Source organism: Astatotilapia calliptera, chromosome 3 (assembly GCF_964374335.1).
Source record: "Astatotilapia calliptera chromosome 3, fAstCal68.1, whole genome shotgun sequence".
Lineage (NCBI taxonomy): Eukaryota > Metazoa > Chordata > Actinopteri > Cichliformes > Cichlidae > Astatotilapia > Astatotilapia calliptera.
In genome coordinates this window covers 22136847-22152251 of record NC_137424.1, presented here as the reverse complement: position 1 = coordinate 22152251, position 15405 = coordinate 22136847, and the positions used below count along the sequence as shown (strand labels likewise).

Here is a 15405-nt window from a genome sequence, read left to right as displayed (position 1 = left end):
CACATCAGGGCCTGTGGCTGCTGGCTGAGGCCACTTACACCACACCAGGGCCTGTGGCTGCTGGCTGAGGCCAATTACACCACACCAGGGCATTAGTTGCTATTGAGGCCAATTACACCACACCAGGGTCTGTGGCTCTTGCTCAGGCCACTTACACCACACCAGGGCCTGTGGCACTGGCTGAGGCCACTTACACCACACCAGGGCCTGTGGCTGCTGGCTGAGGCCACCTACACCACACCAGGGCATTAGTTGCTATTGAGGCCAATTACACCACACCAGGGTCTGTGACTCTTGCTCAGGCCACTTACACCACACCAGTGCCTGTGGCACTGGCTGAGGCCACTTACACCACACCAGGGCCTTGTGCTGCTGGCTGAGGCCACTTACACCACACCAGTGCCTGTGGCTGCTGGCTGAGGCCACTTACACCACACCAGGGCATTAGTTCCTATTGAGGCCCCTTACACCACACCAGGGCCTGTGGCACTGGCTGAGGCCACTTACACCACACCAGGGCCTGTGGCTGCTGGCTGAGGCCACCTACACCACACCAGGGCATTAGTTGCTATTGAGGCCAATTACACCACACCAGGGTCTGTGACTCTTGCTTTGGCCACTTACACCACACCAGGGCCTGTGGCTGCTGGCTGAGGCCACTTACACCACACCAGGGCCTGTGGCTGCTGGCTGAGGGCACTTACACCACACCAGTGCCTGTGGCTTCTGGCTGAGGCCACTTACACCACACCAGGGCCTGTGGCTCTTGCTCAGGCCACTTACACCACACCAGGGCCTGTGGCACAGGCTGAGGCCACTTACACCACACCAGGGCCTGTGGCTGCTGGCTGAGGGCACTTACACCACACCAGGGCCTGTGGCTGCTGGCTGAGGGCACTTACACCACACCAGTGCCTGTGGCTGCTGGCTGATGCCACTTACAGCACACCAGGGCATTAGTTGCTATTGAGGCCCCTTACACCACACCAGGGCCTGTGGCTGCTGGCTGAGGCCACTTACACCACACCAGGGCCTGTGGCTGCTGGCTGAGGCCACTTACACCACACCAGGGCATTAGTTGCTATTGAGGCCAATTACACCACACCAGGGTCTGTGGCTCTTGCTCAGGCCACTTACACCACACCAGGGCCTGTGGCACTGGCTGAGGCCACTTACACCACACCAGGGCCTGTGGCTGCTGGCTGAGGCCACTTACACCACACCAGGGCCTGTGGCTGCTGGCTGAGGCCACTTACACCACACCAGGGCCTGTGGCTGCTGGCTGAGGCCACTTACACCACACCAGTGCCTGTGGCTTCTGGCTGAGGCCACTTACACCACACCAGGGCCTGTGGCTCTTGCTCAGGCCACTCACATCACACCAGGCCCTGCGCTTCTGGCCGAGGCCATCTTCACCAAACCAGGCCCTGTGCTGCTAGCTGTGGCCATGTACAACACACCAGGCCCTGTGCTGGTTCCTGAGGCCATCTTCAACAATCCAGGGCCTGTGCTGTTAGATAAATGCTAAACTGAGCCTTTGGGTTAGGGTATTATGCAAACATGCAGGTATGGTTAAAGGATTGTCTTCGTAACTTCAGGTACTTGCCACCTAATCAGTTGAATCCATAAATTGAGACATTGTGCTGGGGCCAGCAGCTTACGGCCATACCACCCTGAGCACGCCCGACCTCGTCTGATCTCGGAAGCTAAGCAGGGCTGGGCTTGGTTAGTACTTGGATGGGAGACTGCCTGGGAATACCTGGTGCTGTAAGCCTTTCATTTTCATGTCATTGAACCGCTTTTGATCCAGAGAAGGGGTGTATTAAAAGACCAAAAGCAGCTGCCCATTAATGAGGGCACATTAACGACATTGCTGTTGGCTGTTTTCCAATGTCTTGTGCTGCTAGCTGATGCCACCTACACCACACCAGGGCCTGAGTGACCGGCTGGGGCCACTTACACCACATCAGGGCCTGTGGCTGCTGGCTGAGGCCACTTACACCACACCAGGGCCTGTGGCTGCTGGCTGAGGCCACTTACACCACACCAGGGCATTAGTTGCTATTGAGGCCAATTACACCACACCAGGGTCTGTGGCTCTTGCTCAGGCCACTTACACCACACCAGGGCCTGTGGCACTGGCTGAGGCCACTTACACCACACCAGGGCCTGTGGCTGCTGGCTGAGGCCACCTACACCACACCAGCGCCTGTGGCACTGGCTGAGGCCACTTACACCACACCAAGGCCTGTGGCTGCTGGCTGAGGCCACTTACACCACACCAAGGCCTGTGGCTGCTGGCTGAGGCCACTTACACCACACCAGGGCATTAGTTGCTATTGAGGCCACTTACACCACACCAGGGCCTGTGGCTGCTGGCTGAGGCCACCTACACCACACCAGGGCATTAGTTGCTATTGAGGCCACTTACACCACACCAGGGCCTGTGGCACTGGCTGAGGCCACTTACACCACACCAAGGCCTGTGGCTGCTGGCTGAGGCCACTTACACCACACCAGGGCATTAGTTGCTATTGAGGCCACTTACACCACACCAGGGCCTGTGGCTGCTGGCTGAGGCCACCTACACCACACCAGGGCATTAGTTGCTATTGAGGCCAATTACACCACACCAGGGTCTGTGGCTCTTGCTCAGGCCACTTACACCACACCAGGGCCTGTGGCACTGGCTGAGGCCACTTACACCACACCAGGGCCTGTGGCTCTGGCTGAGGCCACTTACACCACACCAGGGCCTGTGGCTGCTGGCTGAGGCCACTTACACCACACCAGGGCCTGTGGCTGCTGGCTGAGGCCACTTACACCACACCAGGGCCTGTGGCTGCTGGCTGAGGCCACTTACACCACACCAGTGCCTGTGGCTTCTGGCTGAGGCCACTTACACCACACCAGGGCCTTAGTTGCTATTGAGGCCAATTACACCACACCAGGGTCTGTGACTCTTGCTCAGGCCACTTACACCACACCAGGGCCTGTGGCACTGGCTGAGGCCACTTACACCACACCAGGGCCTGTGGCTGCTGGCTGAGGCCACTTACACCACACCAGGGCCTGTGGCTGCTGGCTGAGGCCAATTACACCACACCAGGGCCTGTGGCTCTTGCTCAGGCCACTCACATCACACCAGGCCCTGCGCTTCTGGCCGAGGCCATCTTCACCAAACCAGGCCCTGTGCTGCTAGCTGTGGCCATGTACAACACACCAGGCCCTGTGCTGGTTCCTGAGGCCATCTTCAACAATCCAGGGCCTGTGCTGTTAGATAAATGCTAAACTGAGCCTTTGGGTTAGGGTATTATGCAAACATGCAGGTATGGTTAAAGGATTGTCTTCGTAACTTCAGGTACTTGCCACCTAATCAGTTGAATCCATAAATTGAGACATTGTGCTGGGGCCAGCAGCTTACGGCCATACCACCCTGAGCACGCCCGACCTCGTCTGATCTCGGAAGCTAAGCAGGGCTGGGCTTGGTTAGTACTTGGATGGGAGACTGCCTGGGAATACCTGGTGCTGTAAGCCTTTCATTTTCATGTCATTGAACCGCTTTTGATCCAGAGAAGGGGTGTATTAAAAGACCAAAAGCAGCTGCCCATTAATGAGGGCACATTAACGACATTGCTTTTGGCTGTTTTCCAATGTCTTGTGCTGCTAGCTGATGCCACCTACACCACACCAGGGCCTGAGTGACCGGCTGGGGCCACTTACACCACATCAGGGCCTGTGGCTGCTGGCTGAGGCCACTTACACCACACCAGGGCCTGTGGCTGCTGGCTGAGGCCACTTACACCACACCAGGGCCTGTGGCTGCTGGCTGAGGCCACCTACACCACACCAGGGCCTTAGTTGCTATTGAGGCCAATTACACCACACCAGGGCCTGTGGCTGCTGGCTGAGGCCACTTACACCACACCAGGGCATTAGTTGCTATTGAGGCCACTTACACCACACCAGGGCCTGTGGCTGCTGGCTGAGGCCACCTACACCACACCAGGGCATTAGTTGCTATTGAGGCCAATTACACCACACCAGGGTCTGTGGCTCTTGCTCAGGCCACTTACACCACACCAGGGCCTGTGGCACTGGCTGAGGCCACTTACACCACACCAGGGCCTGTGGCTCTGGCTGAGGCCACTTACACCACACCAGGGCCTGTGGCTGCTGGCTGAGGCCACTTACACCACACCAGTGCCTGTGGCTGCTGGCTGAGGCCACTTACACCACACCAGGGCATTAGTTCCTATTGAGGCCCCTTACACCACACCAGGGCCTGTGGCACTGGCTGAGGCCACTTACACCACACCAGGGCCTGTGGCTGCTGGCTGAGGCCACCTACACCACACCAGGGCATTAGTTGCTATTGAGGCCAATTACACCACACCAGGGTCTGTGACTCTTGCTTTGGCCACTTACACCACACCAGGGCCTGTGGCTGCTGGCTGAGGCCACTTACACCACACCAGGGCCTGTGGCTGCTGGCTGAGGGCACTTACACCACACCAGTGCCTGTGGCTTCTGGCTGAGGCCACTTACACCACACCAGGGCCTGTGGCTCTTGCTCAGGCCACTTACACCACACCAGGGCCTGTGGCACTGGCTGAGGCCACTTACACCACACCAGGGCCTGTGGCTGCTGGCTGAGGGCACTTACACCACACCAGGGCCTGTGGCTGCTGGCTGAGGGCACTTACACCACACCAGTGCCTGTGGCTGCTGGCTGATGCCACTTACAGCACACCAGGGCATTAGTTGCTATTGAGGCCCCTTACACCACACCAGGGCCTGTGGCTGCTGGCTGAGGCCACTTACACCACACCAGGGCCTGTGGCTGCTGGCTGAGGCCACTTACACCACACCAGGGCATTAGTTGCTATTGAGGCCAATTACACCACACCAGGGTCTGTGGCTCTTGCTCAGGCCACTTACACCACACCAGGGCCTGTGGCACTGGCTGAGGCCACTTACACCACACCAGGGCCTGTGGCTGCTGGCTGAGGCCACTTACACCACACCAGGGCCTGTGGCTGCTGGCTGAGGCCACTTACACCACACCAGGGCCTGTGGCTGCTGGCTGAGGCCACTTACACCACACCAGTGCCTGTGGCTTCTGGCTGAGGCCACTTACACCACACCAGGGCCTGTGGCTCTTGCTCAGGCCACTCACATCACACCAGGCCCTGCGCTTCTGGCCGAGGCCATCTTCACCAAACCAGGCCCTGTGCTGCTAGCTGTGGCCATGTACAACACACCAGGCCCTGTGCTGGTTCCTGAGGCCATCTTCAACAATCCAGGGCCTGTGCTGTTAGATAAATGCTAAACTGAGCCTTTGGGTTAGGGTATTATGCAAACATGCAGGTATGGTTAAAGGATTGTCTTCGTAACTTCAGGTACTTGCCACCTAATCAGTTGAATCCATAAATTGAGACATTGTGCTGGGGCCAGCAGCTTACGGCCATACCACCCTGAGCACGCCCGACCTCGTCTGATCTCGGAAGCTAAGCAGGGCTGGGCTTGGTTAGTACTTGGATGGGAGACTGCCTGGGAATACCTGGTGCTGTAAGCCTTTCATTTTCATGTCATTGAACCGCTTTTGATCCAGAGAAGGGGTGTATTAAAAGACCAAAAGCAGCTGCCCATTAATGAGGGCACATTAACGACATTGCTGTTGGCTGTTTTCCAATGTCTTGTGCTGCTAGCTGATGCCACCTACACCACACCAGGGCCTGAGTGACCGGCTGGGGCCACTTACACCACATCAGGGCCTGTGGCTGCTGGCTGAGGCCACTTACACCACACCAGGGCCTGTGGCTGCTGGCTGAGGCCACTTACACCACACCAGGGCATTAGTTGCTATTGAGGCCAATTACACCACACCAGGGTCTGTGGCTCTTGCTCAGGCCACTTACACCACACCAGGGCCTGTGGCACTGGCTGAGGCCACTTACACCACACCAGGGCCTGTGGCTGCTGGCTGAGGCCACCTACACCACACCAGCGCCTGTGGCACTGGCTGAGGCCACTTACACCACACCAAGGCCTGTGGCTGCTGGCTGAGGCCACTTACACCACACCAAGGCCTGTGGCTGCTGGCTGAGGCCACTTACACCACACCAGGGCATTAGTTGCTATTGAGGCCACTTACACCACACCAGGGCCTGTGGCTGCTGGCTGAGGCCACCTACACCACACCAGGGCATTAGTTGCTATTGAGGCCACTTACACCACACCAGGGCCTGTGGCACTGGCTGAGGCCACTTACACCACACCAAGGCCTGTGGCTGCTGGCTGAGGCCACTTACACCACACCAGGGCATTAGTTGCTATTGAGGCCACTTACACCACACCAGGGCCTGTGGCTGCTGGCTGAGGCCACCTACACCACACCAGGGCATTAGTTGCTATTGAGGCCAATTACACCACACCAGGGTCTGTGGCTCTTGCTCAGGCCACTTACACCACACCAGGTCCTGTGGCACTGGCTGAGGCCACTTACACCACACCAGGGCCTGTGGCTCTGGCTGAGGCCACTTACACCACACCAGGGCCTGTGGCTGCTGGCTGAGGCCACTTACACCACACCAGGGCCTGTGGCTGCTGGCTGAGGCCACTTACACCACACCAGGGCCTGTGGCTGCTGGCTGAGGCCACTTACACCACACCAGTGCCTGTGGCTTCTGGCTGAGGCCACTTACACCACACCAGGGCCTTAGTTGCTATTGAGGCCAATTACACCACACCAGGGTCTGTGACTCTTGCTCAGGCCACTTACACCACACCAGGGCCTGTGGCACTGGCTGAGGCCACTTACACCACACCAGGGCCTGTGGCTGCTGGCTGAGGCCACTTACACCACACCAGGGCCTGTGGCTGCTGGCTGAGGCCAATTACACCACACCAGGGCCTGTGGCTCTTGCTCAGGCCACTCACATCACACCAGGCCCTGCGCTTCTGGCCGAGGCCATCTTCACCAAACCAGGCCCTGTGCTGCTTGCTGTGGCCATGTACAACACACCAGGCCCTGTGCTGGTTCCTGAGGCCATCTTCAACAATCCAGGGCCTGTGCTGTTAGATAAATGCTAAACTGAGCCTTTGGGTTAGGGTATTATGCAAACATGCAGGTATGGTTAAAGGATTGTCTTCGTAACTTCAGGTACTTGCCACCTAATCAGTTGAATCCATAAATTGAGACATTGTGCTGGGGCCAGCAGCTTACGGCCATACCACCCTGAGCACGCCCGACCTCGTCTGATCTCGGAAGCTAAGCAGGGCTGGGCTTGGTTAGTACTTGGATGGGAGACTGCCTGGGAATACCTGGTGCTGTAAGCCTTTCATTTTCATGTCATTGAACCGCTTTTGATCCAGAGAAGGGGTGTATTAAAAGACCAAAAGCAGCTGCCCATTAATGAGGGCACATTAACGACATTGCTTTTGGCTGTTTTCCAATGTCTTGTGCTGCTAGCTGATGCCACCTACACCACACCAGGGCCTGAGTGACCGGCTGGGGCCACTTACACCACATCAGGGCCTGTGGCTGCTGGCTGAGGCCACTTACACCACACCAGGGCCTGTGGCTGCTGGCTGAGGCCACTTACACCACACCAGGGCCTGTGGCTGCTGGCTGAGGCCACCTACACCACACCAGGGCCTTAGTTGCTATTGAGGCCAATTACACCACACCAGGGCCTGTGGCTGCTGGCTGAGGCCACTTACACCACACCAGGGCATTAGTTGCTATTGAGGCCACTTACACCACACCAGGGCCTGTGGCTGCTGGCTGAGGCCACCTACACCACACCAGGGCATTAGTTGCTATTGAGGCCAATTACACCACACCAGGGTCTGTGGCTCTTGCTCAGGCCACTTACACCACACCAGGGCCTGTGGCACTGGCTGAGGCCACTTACACCACACCAGGGCCTGTGGCTCTGGCTGAGGCCACTTACACCACACCAGGGCCTGTGGCTGCTGGCTGAGGCCACTTACACCACACCAGGGCCTGTGGCTGCTGGCTGAGGCCACTTACACCACACCAGTGCCTGTGGCTTCTGGCTGAGGCCACTTACACCACACCAGGGCCTGTGGCTCTTGCTCAGGCCACTCACATCACACCAGGCCCTGCGCTTCTGGCCGAGGCCATCTTCACCAAACCAGGCCCTGTGCTGCTAGCTGTGGCCATGTACAACACACCAGGCCCTGTGCTGGTTCCTGAGGCCATCTTCAACAATCCAGGGCCTGTGCTGTTAGATAAATGCTAAACTGAGCCTTTGGGTTAGGGTATTATGCAAACATGCAGGTATGGTTAAAGGATTGTCTTCGTAACTTCAGGTACTTGCCACCTAATCAGTTGAATCCATAAATTGAGACATTGTGCTGGGGCCAGCAGCTTACGGCCATACCACCCTGAGCACGCCTGACCTCGTCTGATCTCTGAAGCTAAGCAGGGCTGGGCTTGGTTAGTACTTGGATGGGAGACTACCTGGGAATACCTTGTGCTGTAAGCCTTTCATTTTCATGTCATTGAACCGCTTTTGATCCAGAGAAGGGGTGTATTAAAAGACCAAAACCAGCTGCCCATTAATGAGGGCACATTAACGACATTGCTTTTGGCTGTTTTCCAATGTCTTGTGCTGCTAGCTGATGCCACCTACACCACACCAGGGCCTGAGTGACCGGCTGGGGCCACTTACACCACATCAGGGCCTGTGGCTGCTGGCTGAGGCCACTTACACCACACCAGGGCCTGTGGCTGCTGGCTGAGGCCACTTACACCACACCAGGGCATTAGTTGCTATTGAGGCCAATTACACCACACCAGGGTCTGTGGCTCTTGCTCAGGCCACTTACACCACACCAGGGCCTGTGGCACTGGCTGAGGCCACTTACACCACACCAGGGCCTGTGGCTGCTGGCTGAGGCCACCTACACCACACCAGGGCATTAGTTGCTATTGAGGCCAATTACACCACACCAGGGTCTGTGACTCTTGCTCAGGCCACTTACACCACACCAGGGCCTGTGGCACTGGCTGAGGCCACTTACACCACACCAGGGCCTGTGGCTGCTGGCTGAGGCCACTTACACCACACCAGGGCCTGTGGCTGCTGGCTGAGGTCACTTACACCACACCAGGGCCTGTGGCTGCTGGCTGAGGCCACTTACACCACACCAGGGCCTGTGGCTGTTGGCTGAGGTCACTTACACCACACCAGGGCCTGTGGCTTCTGGCTGAGGCCACTTACACCACACCAGGGCCTGTGGCTCTTGCTCAGGCCACTTACACCACACCAGGGCCTGTGGCTGCTGGCTCAGGCCACTTACACCACACCAGGGCCTGTGGCTGCTGGCTGAGGCCACTTACACCACACCAGGGCCTGTGGCTGCTGGCTGAGGGCACTTACACCACACCAGGGCCTGTGGCTGCTGGCTGAGGCCACTTACACCACACCAGGGCCTGTGGCTGCTGGCTGAGGCCACTTACACCACACCAGGGCATTAGTTGCTATTGAGGCCCCTTACACCACACCAGGGCCTGTGGCACTGGCTGAGGCCACTTACACCACACCAGGGCCTGTGGCTGCTGGCTGAGGCCACCTACACCACACCAGGGCATTAGTTGCTATTGAGGCCAATTACACCACACCAGGGCCTGTGGCACTGGCTGAGGCCACTTACACCACACCAAGGCCTGTGGCTGCTGGCTGAGGCCACTTACACCACGCCAGGGCCTGTGGCTGCTGGCTGAGGTCACTTACACCACACCAGGGCCTGTGGCTGCTGGCTGAGGGCACTTACACCACACCAGTGCCTGTGGCTTCTGACTGAGGCCACTTACACCACACCAGGGCCTGTGGCTGCTGGCTCAGGCCACTTACACCACACCAGTGCCTGTGGCTGCTGGCTGAGGCCACTTACACCACACCAGGGCCTGTGGCTGCTGGCTGAGGCCACTTACACCACATCAGTGCCTGTGGCTGCTGGCTGAGGCCACTTACACACCACCAGGGCATTAGTTGCTATTGAGGCCCCTTACACCACACCAGGGCCTGTGGCACTGGCTGAGGCCACTTACACCACACCAGGGCCTGTGGCTGCTGGCTGAGGCCACCTACACCACACCAGGGCATTAGTTGCTATTGAGGCCAATTACACCACACCAGGGTCTGTGGCTCTTGCTCAGGCCACTTACACCACACCAGGGCCTGTGGCACTGGCTGAGGCCACTTACACCACACCAGGGCCTGTGGCTGCTGGCTGAGGCCACTTACACCACACCAGGGCATTAGTTGCTATTGAGGCCACTTACACCACACCAGGGCCTGTGGCTGCTGGCTGAGGCCACCTACACCACACCAGGGCATTAGTTGCTATTGAGGCCAATTACACCACACCAGGGTCTGTGGCTCTTGCTCAGGCCACTTACACCACACCAGGGCCTGTGGCACTGGCTGAGGCCACTTACACCACACCAGGGCCTGTGGCTCTGGCTGAGGCCACTTACACCACACCAGGGCCTGTGGCTGCTGGCTGAGGCCACTTACACCACACCAGGGCCTGTGGCTGCTGGCTGAGGCCACTTACACCACACCAGGGCCTGTGGCTGCTGGCTGAGGCCACTTACACCACACCAGTGCCTGTGGCTTCTGGCTGAGGCCACTTACACCACACCAGGGCCTTAGTTGCTATTGAGGCCAATTACACCACACCAGGGTCTGTGACTCTTGCTCAGGCCACTTACACCACACCAGGGCCTGTGGCACTGGCTGAGGCCACTTACACCACACCAGGGCCTGTGGCTGCTGGCTGAGGCCAATTACACCACACCAGGGCCTGTGGCTCTTGCTCAGGCCACTCACATCACACCAGGCCCTGCGCTTCTGGCCGAGGCCATCTTCACCAAACCAGGCCCTGTGCTGCTAGCTGTGGCCATGTACAACACACCAGGCCCTGTGCTGGTTCCTGAGGCCATCTTCAACAATCCAGGGCCTGTGCTGTTAGATAAATGCTAAACTGAGCCTTTGGGTTAGGGTATTATGCAAACATGCAGGTATGGTTAAAGGATTGTCTTCGTAACTTCAGGTACTTGCCACCTAATCAGTTGAATCCATAAATTGAGACATTGTGCTGGGGCCAGCAGCTTACGGCCATACCACCCTGAGCACGCCCGACCTCGTCTGATCTCGGAAGCTAAGCAGGGCTGTGCTTGGTTAGTACTTGGATGGGAGACTACCTGGGAATACCTGGTGCTGTAAGCCTTTCTTTTTCATGTCATTGAACCGCTTTTGATCCAGAGAAGGGGTGTATTAAAAGACCAAAAGCAGCTGCCCATTAATGAGGGCACATTAACGACATTGATTTTGGCTGTTTTCCAATGTCTTGTGCTGCTAGCTGATGCCACCTACACCACACCAGGGCCTGTGGCTGCTGGCTGAGGCCACTTACACCACACCAGGGCATTAGTTGCTATTGAGGCCAATTACACCACACCAGGGTCTGTGGCTCTTGCTCAGGCCACTTACACCACACCAGGGCCTGTGGCACTGGCTGAGGCCACTTACACCACACCAGGGCCTGTGGCTGCTGGCTGAGGCCACTTACACCACACCAGGGCATTAGTTGCTACTACCTGGGAATACCTGGTGCTGTAAGCCTTTCATTTTCATGTCATTGAACCGCTTTTGATCCAGAGAAGGGGTGTATTAAAAGACCAAAAGCAGCTGCCCATTAATGAGGGCACATTAACGACATTGCTTTTGGCTGTTTTCCAATGTCTTGTGCTGCTAGCTGATGCCACCTACACCACACCAGGGCCTGAGTGACCGGCTGGGGCCACTTACACCACATCAGGGCCTGTGGCTGCTGGCTGAGGCCACTTACACCACACCAGGGCCTGTGGCTGCTGGCTGAGGCCACTTACACCACACCAGGGCATTAGTTGCTATTGAGGCCAATTACACCACACCAGGGTCTGTGGCTCTTGCTCAGGCCACTTACACCACATCAGGGCCTGTGGCACTGGCTGAGGCCACTTACACCACACCAGGGCATTAGTTGCTATTGAGGCCAATTACACCACACCAGGGTCTGTGACTCTTGCTCAGGCCACTTACACCACACCAGGGCCTGTGGCACTGGCTGAGGCCACTTACACCACACCAGGGCCTGTGGCTGCTGGCTGAGGCCACTTACACCACACCAGGGCCTGTGGCTGCTGGCTGAGGTCACTTACACCACACCAGTGCCTGTGGCTGCTGGCTGAGGGCACTTACACCACACCAGTGCCTGTGGCTTCTGGCTGAGGCCACTTACACCACACCAGGGCCTGTGGCTGCTGGCTGAGGCCACTTACACCACACCAGGGCCTGTGGCTGCTGGCTGAGGTCACTTACACCACACCAGTGCCTGTGGCTGCTGGCTGAGGGCACTTACACCACACCAGTGCCTGTGGCTTCTGGCTGAGGCCACTTACACCACACCAGGGCCTGTGGCTCTTGCTCAGGCCACTTACACCACACCAGGGCCTGTGGCTGCTGGCTGAGGGCACTTACACCACACCAGTGCCTGTGGCTGCTGGCTGAGGCCACTTACACCACACCAGGGCATTAGTTGCTATTGAGGCCCCTTACACCACACCAGGGCCTGTGGCACTGGCTGAGGCCACTTACACCACACCAGGGCCTGTGGCTGCTGGCTGAGGCCACTTACACCACACCAGGGCCTGTGGCTGCTGGCTGAGGCCACTTACACCACACCAGGGCCTGTGGCTGCTGGCTGAGGCCACTTACACCACACCAGGGACTGTGGCTGCTGGCTGAGGCCACTTACACCACACCAGTGCCTGTGGCTTCTGGCTGAGGCCACTTACACCACACCAGGGCCTGTGGCTCTTGCTCAGGCCACTCACATCACACCAGGCCCTGCGCTTCTGGCCGAGGCCATCTTCACCAAACCAGGCCCTGTGCTGCTAGCTGTGGCCATGTACAACACACCAGGCCCTGTGCTGGTTCCTGAGGCCATCTTCAACAATCCAGGGCCTGTGCTGTTAGATAAATGCTAAACTGAGCCTTTGGGTTAGGGTATTATGCAAACATGCAGGTATGGTTAAAGGATTGTCTTCGTAACTTCAGGTACTTGCCACCTAATCAGTTGAATCCATAAATTGAGACATTGTGCTGGGGCCAGCAGCTTACGGCCATACAACCCTGAGCATGCCCGACCTCGTCTGATCTCGGAAGCTAAGCAGGGCTGGGCTTGTTTAGTACTTGGATGGGAGACTGCCTGGGAATACCTGGTGCTGTAAGCCTTTCTTTTTCATGTCATTGAACCGCTTTTGATCCAGAGAAGGGGTGTATTAAAAGACCAAAAGCAGCTGCCCATTAATGAGGGCACATTAACGACATTGCTTTTGGCTGTTTTCCAATGTCTTGTGCTGCTAGCTGATGCCACCTACACCACACCAGGGCCTGAGTGACCGGCTGGGGCCACTTACACCACATCAGGGCCTGTGGCTGCTGGCTGAGGCCACTTACACCACACCAGGGCCTGTGGCTGCTGGCTGAGGCCACTTACACCACATCAGGGCATTAGTTGCTATTGAGGCCAATTACACCACACCAGGGTCTGTGGCTCTTGCTCAGGCCACTTACACCACATCAGGGCCTGTGGCACTGGCTGAGGCCACTTACACCACACCAGGGCCTGTGGCTGCTGGCTGAGGCCACCTACACCACACCAGGGCATTAGTTGCTATTGAGGCCAATTACACCACACCAGGGTCTGTGACTCTTGCTCAGGCCACTTACACCACACTAGGGCCTGTGGCACTGGCTGAGGCCACTTACACCACACCAGGGCCTGTGGCTGCTGGCTGAGGCCACTTACACCACACCAGGGCCTGTGGCTGCTGGCTGAGGTCACTTACACCACACCAGTGCCTGTGGCTGCTGGCTGAGGGCACTTACACCACACCAGTGCCTGTGGCTTCTGGCTGAGGCCACTTACACCACACCAGGGCCTGTGGCTGCTGGCTGAGGCCACTTACACCACACCAGGGCCTGTGGCTGCTGGCTGAGGTCACTTACACCACACCAGTGCCTGTGGCTGCTGGCTGAGGGCACTTACACCACACCAGTGCCTGTGGCTTCTGGCTGAGGCCACTTACACCACACCAGGGCCTGTGGCTGCTGGCTGAGGCCACTTACACCACACCAGGGCCTGTGGCTGCTGGCTGAGGGCACTTACACCACACCAGTGCCTGTGGCTGCTGGCTGAGGCCACTTACACCACACCAGGGCATTAGTTGCTATTGAGGCCCCTTACACCACACCAGGGCCTGTGGCACTGGCTGAGGCCACTTACACCACACCAGGGCCTGTGGCTGCTGGCTGAGGCCACCTACACCACACCAGGGCATTAGTTGCTATTGAGGCCAATTACACCACACCAGGGTCTGTGACTCTTGCTCAGGCCACTTACACCACACCAGGGCCTTTGGCACTGGCTGAGGCCACTTACACCACACCAGGGCCTTTGGCACTGGCTGAGGCCACTTACACCACACCAGGGCCTGTGGCTGCTGGCTGAGGCCACTTACACCACACCAGGGCCTGTGGCTGCTGGCTGAGGTCACTTACACCACACCAGGGCCTGTGGCTGCTGGCTGAGGGCACTTACACCACACCAGTGCCTGTGGCTTCTGGCTGAGGCCACTTACACCACACCAGGGCCTGTGGCAGCTGGCTCAGGCCACTTACACCACACCAGGGCCTGTGGCTGCTGGCTGAGGCCACTTACACCACACCAGGGCCTGTGGCTGCTGGCTGAGGCCACTTACACCACACCAGTGCCTGTGGCTGCTGGCTGAGGCCACTTACACCACACCAGGGCATTAGTTGCTATTGAGGCCCCTTACACCACACCAGGGCCTGTGGCACTGGCTGAGGCCACTTACACCACACCAGGGCCTGTGGCTGCTGGCTGAGGCCACTTACACCTCACCAGGGCATTAGTTGCTATTGAGGCCAATTACACCACACCAGGGTCTGTGGCTCTTGCTCAGGCCACCTACACCACACCAGGGCCTGTGGCACTGGCTGAGGCCACTTACACCACACCAGGGCCTGTGGCTCTGGCTGAGGCCACTTACACCACACCAGGGCCTGTGGCTGCTGGCTGAGGCCATTTACACCACACCAGGGCCTGTGGCTGCTGGCTGAGGCCACTTACACCACACCAGGGCCTGTGGCTGCTGGCTGAGGCCACTTACACCACACCAGGGCCTGTGGCTCTTGCTCAGGCCACTCACATCACACCAGGCCCTGCGCTTCTGGCCGAGGCCATCTTCACCAAACCAGGCCCTGTGCTGCTAGCTGTGGCCATGTACAACACACCAGG

The 15405-nt window shown here is 58.1% G+C and overlaps 6 non-coding genes and 1 pseudogene across 6 annotated transcripts; all 7 read left to right on the top strand.

The window, feature by feature from the left end:
* The first annotated feature begins 1655 nt into the window (after positions 1–1655).
* Positions 1656–1774, top strand: LOC145426335 (5S ribosomal RNA). The gene has a single exon (XR_013907045.1). It is a non-coding gene; the product is annotated as a 5S ribosomal RNA (ribosomal RNA).
* Positions 1775–3418: 1644 nt separating this feature from the next.
* Positions 3419–3537, top strand: LOC145426334 (5S ribosomal RNA). The gene has a single exon (XR_013907044.1). It is a non-coding gene; the product is annotated as a 5S ribosomal RNA (ribosomal RNA).
* A 1922-nt stretch (positions 3538–5459) lies between these two features.
* Positions 5460–5578, top strand: LOC145426332 (5S ribosomal RNA). The gene has a single exon (XR_013907042.1). It is a non-coding gene; the product is annotated as a 5S ribosomal RNA (ribosomal RNA).
* A 1644-nt stretch (positions 5579–7222) lies between these two features.
* Positions 7223–7341, top strand: LOC145426331 (5S ribosomal RNA). Its single transcript, XR_013907041.1, has one exon. It is a non-coding gene; the product is annotated as a 5S ribosomal RNA (ribosomal RNA).
* A 1056-nt stretch (positions 7342–8397) lies between these two features.
* Positions 8398–8516, top strand: LOC145427137 (5S ribosomal RNA). The gene has a single exon (XR_013907861.1). It is a non-coding gene; the product is annotated as a 5S ribosomal RNA (ribosomal RNA).
* A 2632-nt stretch (positions 8517–11148) lies between these two features.
* On the top strand, positions 11149–11267 carry LOC145427148 (5S ribosomal RNA). The gene has a single exon (XR_013907872.1). It is a non-coding gene; the product is annotated as a 5S ribosomal RNA (ribosomal RNA).
* Positions 11268–13196: 1929 nt separating this feature from the next.
* Positions 13197–13315, top strand: LOC145427344 (5S ribosomal RNA; annotated as a pseudogene).
* The last annotated feature ends 2090 nt before the right edge of the window (positions 13316–15405 follow it).